The 9,672-nt window shown below is 45.6% G+C and overlaps 1 long non-coding RNA gene across 1 annotated transcript; it reads left to right on the top strand.

Annotated features, from left to right (window-relative positions):
- The first annotated feature begins 2,062 nt into the window (after nucleotides 1–2,062).
- On the top strand, nucleotides 2,063–3,697 carry LOC128806716 (uncharacterized). Its single transcript, XR_008436915.1, has 3 exons — nucleotides 2,063–2,252; nucleotides 2,790–2,931; nucleotides 3,575–3,697. It is a non-coding gene; the product is annotated as an uncharacterized LOC128806716 (long non-coding RNA).
- The last annotated feature ends 5,975 nt before the right edge of the window (nucleotides 3,698–9,672 follow it).

Below are 9,672 nucleotides of genomic sequence, written 5' to 3'. Positions count from 1 at the left end.
AAAATAAACTTTAAGTAATATGAATGAATGTAAGAAATTATAAAATGATCATTATACGTCAGTATACATTTTAAATCAAAATGTGAATATAAATATAAAAAATATAAAAATAATATAGATTGAAATATAGCTTAAAAGAAAAGATTTTTTATTTTGGTTATTATTGGGTTAGAGGCAGTTTTGTTTTTTTTTTTTTTTTTTTTTTGTCGGTGTTTTTTGGTTTCGTGCGGGCTGTTTAGGGGCATTTATTGCAGAGGATGTTTGGAAGGGGGTCGCGCCTGTTCTTCTTTGCGCGCCTTCCCCGCCTGCAGCCCCAGGGCGGGCGGCAGTGCCGCCGCCTTGTGGCCAGAGTGCGGTACTGCAGCCGTCGCCCGAGGTCCTCCCGCGGCCGCCATCTTGGGAGTGGGTTGTCGCGGACTCGCTTGACCTTCCCAATATGGCGGCAAAAAAAGGCGGGAAAAACGAGGACCACGGTCTGTTTACTGCACTGCCTGCACGCCACCCTGACGCCGGCGCCGCCCCGCGGGATTTTTTTCGCTTTTTCCCGTGTCGTGGCCACGGACTGTGAGCTCAGCGGCTGCGCGGGCGGTCAGGTTGTGAGCGGGCGCCGACAGGCATCGGCAAAAACGCCTCTCCCTTCCGAGGGCCTCACGCGGCCGCCATCTTGAAAGTGTCGCGGCGGCCGGGACACTCTTGACCTTCTCAATATGGCGGACAGGCGAAAAAAGAAAAAAAAAAAAAAAAAAAGAAAAAAAAAAAAAAGCGCGGGAAAATCGTGGTCCGCCTGCTGCACTGCCCGCGCGCCACGCAGGCGCCGCCCCGCCGGGATTTCCCGCGGCCTTGCCAGTACTGCGGACACGGGCTGTTGCCACACTTGCGCCGCGGGCGGGTGGGTTTCAGGCAGCATTTTTCTTTTAAATAAGAGATCGTTAATATTAATATCATAGAGCTAGAATTTGGTTACAGGCAGGGCTTTTATTTTAAATAACAGAACTATTTTTGCAATATAAATATAGAAATGCATCATATATATATATCTAGATCTATAAAAAGATAAAATAGAAATAAATAGAAGTCATAGGAAGATATTTAATATAGAATCGAAATGACATCATGCATCAATATACATGATAAATGCGAATGTGAAAAGTATAAATATGAAAGATAGCTAGAGAGAGTTTAAAAGAAAAGGATTTTGGAGGGGTTGTATTGGGTTAGAGGCAGTGTGTTTTAGTTTGTGTGCGGATGTTTTTTGGGCCATTTATTTTTCAGGATTTTTCCAAGGGGATCGCCCCCGTTCTTTTCTGCCTCCCTTCCCTCCGGGCGAGCGGCAGCCCCCGGCTGTGGCCGCCGCCGGCGGTGCTGCCGCCTTGTGGACAGAGAGCGGTACTGCAGCCCCCCCCAGCCAGCGCCCTGCCCCTCGCCGCTGGGTGCCGGCTGAGGGGGGGAAGGACGGCCGCCGAGCGTGGGAAGGGCGAGGCGCGGGAGCGAGCGGCAAGCGGGGCGGTGTCTGTAAATAGAGGGGAGGGGTGAAGGAGATTCGGGAGAGCAAAGGGACCCGATGACCGAGAAGAACGGCAGCGGCGAGGGCGGCCCGGCGGGGCCGCTTTCGGCGGGCGGCGGAGGCGCGGTCGCAGCGCTCACGGGCCGGGGGCGGCGGGCGGGGGGCGAGCGGCGTCGGAACAGGGCTGCACTCCCCTTTCCCGATCCCCGCGCGCGTCCCTCTCTAGACGCTGGAAGCGACCGCGTGCCGGAAAATGCCGCCGGGGCGGCGCGCGGGCGGCGGAGCGGGGCCCCGGCTTTCCCCGCCCCTCCTGCCGCCATCTTTGGAAGGTCAAGCGAGTCGTCGCCGTCCCGCCGCGTCCCCGTCTCGTCCCGCCGCGTTCCCGCCGCCTCCCCGAGCTTCCCCGCCGTCTCCACTCTGACACGATCCGCCCCCGTCCCGGACCCCCTCCGCTGCAGGGAAATGCAGGAGAACGCGAAAGCATCGGGGCAGAGCAGCCGCTGGAGGTGCCCGAGCCGTCTCCCCCTTGCCCGCAGGGCCGGAGTTGCCCACCGCCGGGAGCTGACAGGTACGCTGACAGCACGGGCTTGTGGATTGGGAGCGCTGTCCTCCTCCACCATGCCAGCCTTTTCTCTTTACAGAGGAGCACGTGTACATAAGGGTAAAGAGATTCCTTCTGTCGCACCGGTGTTTGGACCTGAGGAAGGTACCGGGTTTTCTCCAGCTTTTCTACAGTTTTGATTTTGAGGTGAGAGTCCCATTTTAGGTACCCCGTAATTCTTCAGAAATGTATTAGAAACAGCCGCAAAAATACAATGAGACCTCATTCTCCCACAGGTAGTTAATTAGAAGCGTCTTTCTTATGTTTCATGTAGGAATTCAAAATGTTATTATTTCTCTGAGGTTTTTGTTGTCTTCTTAATACTAAACGCACAAGGAGTTGTGCTGCGTATGCTCTGTGAGCACGAGAAGAGAATGTTCTGCCCCGGCTAGCTACAATTCCTCTTTGAGTTTAGGTTAGTAACTTGGAGTTCAACTGAAGTATTTTAGAAACAGCAACTTCTAAAATTCCATTTCCACTGCATGTTTGGGCTGCAGACTGACTGTTCCCAATGGATGTTAGCGATTAAATTTGATAGGAATGGAAAATTGAGAAGTCCAGAACAAGCTGTGGTAATTCCTGAGCTGGCACTCAGAGGGAACCGGGGTTTTGTGCTCTTAGGAGCAGGTATCCTTAGGAAATGTCTGAATGTCTGACGGTGGTATTTTTCTTTGTGGCTTCCAGTACAAAACAGCACGAGTGGATCCTCAGATTTCTTGGGGAAGGGCTGCGTGACAAACATTGCTGTGAGCTCTATGTCTACCAGAGGATTTTCCGGGTCATTCTTGCCTTTTTCAGCAGTCCTTTGTGTGACCAGGGCTCCCAGGTAAGAATTGAAAAAGAACAGTTCCCAAATACCCCAAAACCACAAAAGCTTGTATTGGCCTCGAGATCTCAAGTACCAAACAGAAAGGAATAGCTGATTCTGCCTTGGTCCTCTTGAAAATCTGTTCCTTGTTGGTTTTGTGGATGTGTGGATGGGGAAATAATTTTGCTTGTGTCTAAACCAGTCCCATCCTTATCCCCTGAACCTGGGACCGGTTCCTGCCGTCGTGGAGCCTCACGGGGGTGCCGTGGTTTTGCTCCTGCAGTCGGGGCCTTTTCTTTTTGGGGTCTCTATTCCCCCAGCCAGCACGTTTGTCACCTGCACAGTGCTTCGGCAGGAGGGAACCTCGCCTGCCGGGAGCTCTCAGGTTTGGGAGCATCCACCCTGAGGATTTCAGGTATCAAAACCTTGGACAAAAAGAGAAAACTGTCTTGCTACCTGAATACTTCTTGTAAGAGCAGCACCTGTGGTGCGAAGCGTTGAAGGGAGAATGTCTTTCCTTCTCTGGAGTTGCTGAGAACAGGCGGTGTTCGTTTTAGCTGGAAGTTGATGGGAAGTTGATGGGGTACCAGCCAAATTGCTCATTTTATTTTAGATAATCAGATCTTGGCTGTAAAAGAACAAGTTGCATTCTCTGTTTCAGCGTCGTATTCTGGAGATACGACAGAGTGCTGCCCGTGTCACCTCTAGAGCTGCCCATGAGCTGATAGAGGATCACAGCCTCCTCTCGTGGGTCCTGCACGGCTTAGAGAAAAGGTAACCAGGGAAGTACGGGAGAAATGGGGACAATTTCCTGTCCACGGCTGAAGAATGACGTGGCTGAGGATGAAAGCAAGGGGGACAGACCTGGAGACGGGGGCACCCCGAGGGCTGCACTGGCAGAACTTGCTGAACTCTGAGGTGTCCCTTGTGTTTTTGAGAAGAGAATCAAGAGGCTTTCAGGTGGTGGTGGGAGGGACGATGGTGGGGGGGCTGTGTGATTTGGGAATCACTTCCTTGACAAAGCAAAAGGACACCTTGTGCTGGTGTCTTTAGCTTTTAAATTTCAAGCAGCCTCAGTTCCCATCCTGTCACAGGACCTGCTGCACAGGAAGTGGCACAGTAATGGATTTGAGCTGTCTCGAACGTTATTTCTCCTCCCCTTGCCTCTCCCTGACAAAAAAAATCTCTTCTGCAGGCACAGAGTGCCCTGACAGGTTCAGGCAAGTGCACCAAAAGTGCCCTAGAATATGGTCCCCCGTAGGAGATGGACCAGCTGCTGGTGAGGATCTGCCTTTCAAATGTGGTTTTCTTTTTTTTCTTTTTGTTCTGTTTTATTTTGTTTTTCAGGTTTCTGGAGAACAAGGTGATAAATAAAATGATTTCCTTACTCCATCCTCTATGGCTAATAAATTTAGGAGACAAGAGAGAAAACAGGAATCGGTCCCAGATGCTGCTGTTGAGATGGATATATGATCTATCTATCTGTAGATAGATATATGTATATACGTATAGCTGTGTAGTGATAATAATGGGATTTTTTATGATACGTTGCTTCACCGTTTTATATTTTTAATAAAGTGAGATTTTAAGTTATTAGTTATGAGATTTTATTATAGTTATTGGCTAAAGTAACATTTTCTTGTATTTTATTGGTATCAAGTAATTAATGTTAATCATTAATTGGTTGGTAAGAGTTTGTAATGAATTATTAAGGTGTGAATATGTTCATTAAGGTACGTCTTTTTTAACTGTGGGTATTTTCATGTGTTTATATGGGTTTTTATGTTAATGATTTGGGGTTTTGATGTTATGAATATATTAGTATTTTATTAGGTTTTTCTTGTTAGTTTAGTTGTTTGGTGTGTAGATTATTCATGAAGTATGTTTATCTATAAATGCTTTAAATTTAAGTTATAAATCTACTTGTTAAGGATTTTTGTAGAGTTCTATGTAAAAATTTAAATCGGTAGGGGAGATAAAAAGCGGTAATTATTAATAAGATGAGTATTTTAGTTTTTAATAATGATTTAAGTTATTTAGTGATGTTTTAATTCTTGAAAATATTATTTCGTTATTTTTTATTTATGTGTGATTGATTAATTTAAAATTTTTGTAATGTTTTTGTAAATTGATTTCTTGTGATTTCATCAATTTATATATTTTTTAAATGTTTTATATTTATGATTGTGTGTGAATAATCCAAAATGAACAGTTGTTGTATTTTGTAAGGTAGTATGTTTAAAGATGTTCCTATTTGGCAGTAATTTATTTAATGTTATAGATGTGTTATTGTTTCATTTGGCTAGTTAATAAGTAAGTTCATTTAATGTGGTTCAAGTGTGAGTTGTAGTTATTTTAGGTGTTAAAAGAGATGCAGAAATAATAGAATTAGGTTATTAAAAGGTCGTACTGTTTTGATCCTGAGAAGTAAATTTGTGTTGGAGCGATTGGGTATTTTTGGGTGGGTGTTCTTTTTTTTTGGGGGTTTTTTTTTTTGGGTTTTTTTTTTGTTTGTTTGTTTGTTTTGTTTTTTTTTTTTTTGGTGTTTTTTTTTATGTATTGTTAAGTTTGGTCTTAGTGGATTAATTGTTTTAAATTGTAGGTTTGCTGTTTTGAGGTAACTTCTTTGTGGTTTTGTGTGGTTTGGGGGTTGTTTTGTAACTAAATATTGTACAAGTATTTGTTTGTAATGATTTGAGTAATTTGACTTTTGGTGGTTTACCTGTCATTTGGGGTATGAGTGTATAAATGTTATTTGAAGAGTTTATGTTATGTGTAAGTTTTTTGATTTGCAATTTAGTGTTTGTAAAGGATAAGGTTAGTTGTGAGGAGGTATACAAACGAGACACGTTGAAAAGAGAGTTTTCGGATTGTATTTGGATGCGTGGTTTTAGTTAGTGTTACTTGTTCTGTTTTGGTTGTGGAACTATTTCTTTTAGGGTTTTTTTTTTGTGTGTTTTAAATAAGGCTTGACACAGTGAGTAGGACTCGTGTGTGATTTTTCTTTTTTGAAGTGTGGAAACTTAAGTATAACGTGTTCTTTAGGTTCTGAAATTGACGGGACTACTTTCTCGGCTACTTACTGAGTCTTGTAGTTGAGTAGGTTTTTGTAACTCTGATTTTGAACTCAAAGAAGAAAACTGAGGAGACGAAGGAGGTAGAGAAGTTTATCTCCTTCTAGGACAGAAAGGGTTTAGCGCAGAAAGTGCTGGCTCTGATGTGGCGCGGGGGTTTCCGTGCGCCGGCCGGGCCGGGCGCGGGGCTCGGCGGCAGGAGAGCGGCGAGCTGTGCGCGTGCGCGGGAGGGGCGCTCCCGCGGGGAGCCGAGCGGAGCCGAGCGGAGCCGAGCGGCTCCGAGTTGAGGCGAGCCGAGCTGCGCCGAAGAGGCGAATCCAGCCGAGTCTAGCGGAGAACAGCCCGAGTGTAGGCGAGGAGCCGAGTGGGGCCGAACCGAGCCGAGCTCCGCCGAGCGCAGCATCCCGAGCAGGGCGGGCCGCCGGGGCGGGCTCGGGGTGGATCGGCGCTCTCTGAGGCTCCCCCTCTTGTCCCTCTCTCTACCAATCCTTCTTCCTTTCTTCCTCCTTCCCGTATTCCCCTTCTTTCTCTCTCTATCCCTTAGTTCCCTCTCTCCCCAAAGCCGACCCCTTTCTCTCCCTTTTCGGTCTCCCCTCCCGTCCCCCCCTCTACCCTTCCTTCCTCCTCCCCGTATTCCTGTTCTTTGTCCGCGGACCCTCCCCTCCTCTCCCTCGCAAACCCGACCCCCACTGCCCTGTCCCTATCCCGCTCCTCCGTTCTATTCCTCTTCTCTCCCTCCTCTGTGCACCGTCCCTCTTCCCCGCTCCCGGCCTTTCCCTTGCCCTCCCGCTTTCCTCCACAGCCCGACCTCCCTCCCTCCATACGCTGTCTCACGCCCTGCTAGCCCTCCTCTCTTGCCGTCGCCCCGTTCCTTCTTTCCCCGCAGCCGCGGGGCCGGGGGCGCCGGAGCATAAAGCCCAGAGGGCCGGAGCCCGGCGGCCCCGGGCCCTTGCGGGAGTCCCCCCGCACGGGGTCGGAGGCTCTCGGCGGATCCCCCCGTGCCGGTCAAACCCCGCCCGGCCCCGCCGGACCTGCGGCTTTGCCGGCATCGCGCTGAGAGCGGCCCCCGCTCGGTGCCGTGCCGTCCGTGCCGCGTCCCCGCCGTCTCTGCCGCTCCCTCTCTCTGCCCCTCGCCCGTGACAGCGAGGCTGGGCAGGAGCTTCGACCCTTCTGGCGGCTGCCCCCCTTTCTTGTTGCGGCAGAGTCCCTTTCGGGGGGGATGTACATGTGGAAAGGGATGGAAGCAAGTGCTGGGCTGCTGTCCGGGGCAGTTAGACTCCTTCTGTGCCTTCTTTGGGGGCCAGGAAAAAGGGGTGAAGACTCGGGGCTCTGGTGTCATTTGGGGCACCCTAAGGTCCCTAGGAGAGGGACGCACGCTGCGGCGGAGGAGCAGGTGGGTGGCGAATGAGGGGGGGTCCTGCCGGGTGCCGTCCCCCCGAGGGACCCAAAGCTGCCCCAAAATGCACAGGGAGGGGGGTGTGTAGAATACTACTAAATCCTGGCAAATGTTTCGTTTTTATAGGTATTGGTAAAAATAGGAAAGTATTGCTAAATTCATTTGGAAAGAAAGCCAGAACAGCCCCAGGTATGCGCTGTGAGGATGTAATGTATAATTAATATACGTGTATATAGAAATAGAAATAGAAAATAGAAAAAAAATACAAAATCACAGAAATCGATACAATACCTAATAGATATTCTAGTGTATATGTCTTATTATACCACATTACATGTAATATATTATATCTATCTAAATATAGTACGTCAATATACTGTAATATAATATACAAGAGCATATAGATGTAAATATCAAAAGCATGAATATAGAAATATTCAAATATAGTTTAAAATAAAAGGATTTTTAAAATTTTGTATTTGTTAGTAGGCAGGGTTTTTATTGTAAAAATTAGAAATATAAATAAGTTAGAAATCTATGTATAGAAGTATATCATACGTACATTAAAATCTATATAAAAATTAAAATGTAAGTAAATAGAAGTATTAGCAGTATGTATGAAATATAATATATATAATATTTTATCTATCTTGTTATCTTATTATATATATGATATCCATTTATAAATATAATCCATCCATAGAAAGTATAAATGCAAATGTGATTATAAAGATGAAAATATGCTATAAATATTTAAATATTGTTTAAAGAAAGGGCTTTTTTGGTTTTTATTTGGTTCGAGGCAGGGTTTTTATTAAAAAAAATATGAATATACATTTTATTTTGATAGACTTCTAAATATAAAAATATATAATCAATGTATAAAGATAGATATAAAAATATAAAATATAAGTAAAAATAAGCAATAGGAAGAGATAGAATATAAATAACGACATATATCAATCTACCTTTAAAATGCAAATTTGAATATAAATGCGAAAAATATATAGATAAATTTACAAACAGTTTAAAAGAGTTTTTTGTTTTTTTTTTTTTAGGTTTTTACTTGGATAGATGCAGGGATTTTATTTTTAAAAATATAAACCTTTTAGAAATATCAATCTAAATATAGAAATATGTAATCCATATATTAAGAGATGCATAAAAATATAAAATAAAATAAACTTTAAGTAATATGAATGAATATAAGAAATTATAAAATGATCATTATACATCAGTATACATTTTAAATCAAAATGTGAATATAAATATTAAAAATATAAAAATAATATAGATTGAAATATAGCTTAAAAGAAAAGATTTTTTATTTTGGTTATTATTGGGTTAGAGGCAGGTTTTTTTTGTTTTTTTTTTTTTTTGTCGGTGTTTTTTGGTTTCGTGCGGGCTGTTTAGGGGCATTTATTGCAGAGGATGTTTGGAAGGGGGTCGCGCCTGTTCTTCTTTGCGCGCCTTCCCCGCCTGCAGCCCCAGGGCGGGCGGCAGTGCCGCCGCCTTGTGGCCAGAGTGCGGGACTGCAGCCCTCGCCCGAGGTCCTCCCGCGGCCGCCATCTTGGGAGTGGGTTGTCGCGGACTCGCTTGACCTTCCCAATATGGCGGCAAAAAAGGCGGGAAAAACGAGGACCACGGTCTGTTTACTGCACTGCCTGCACGCCACCCTGACGCCGGCGCCGCCCCGCGGGTTTTTTTTTCGCTTTTTCCCGTGTCGTGGCCACGGACTGTGAGCTCAGCGGCTGCGCGGGCGGTCAGGTTGTGAGCGGGCGCCGACAGGCATCGGCAAAAACGCCTCTCCCTTCCGAGGGCCTCACGCGGCCGCCATCTTGAAAGTGTCGCGGCGTCCGGGACACTCTTGACCTTCTCAATATGGCGGATAGAAAAAAAAAAAAAAAAAAAAAAAAAAAAAAAAAGCGCGGGAAAATCGTGGTCCGCGTGCTGCACTGCCCGCGCGCCACGCAGGCGCCGCCCCGCCGGGTTTTCCCGCGGCCTTGCCAGTACTGCGGACACGGGCTGTTGCCACACTTGCGCCGCGGGCGGGTGGGTTTCAGGCAGCATTTTTCTTTTAAATAAGAGATCGTTAATATTAATATCATAGAGCTACAATTTGGTTACAGGCAGGGCTTTTATTTTAAATAACAGAACTATTTTTGCAATATAAATATAGAAATGTATCATATATATATCTAGATCTATAAAAAGATAAAATAGAAATAAATAGAAGTCATAGGAAGATATTTAATATAGAATCGAAATAACATCATGCATCAATATACA

Source organism: Vidua macroura, chromosome 4, assembly GCF_024509145.1.
Source record: "Vidua macroura isolate BioBank_ID:100142 chromosome 4, ASM2450914v1, whole genome shotgun sequence".
NCBI classification, from domain to species: domain Eukaryota; kingdom Metazoa; phylum Chordata; class Aves; order Passeriformes; family Viduidae; genus Vidua; species Vidua macroura.
The sequence above is the reverse complement of the archived record's forward strand: the minus strand, read 5'-3'. Positions and strand labels throughout refer to the sequence as shown.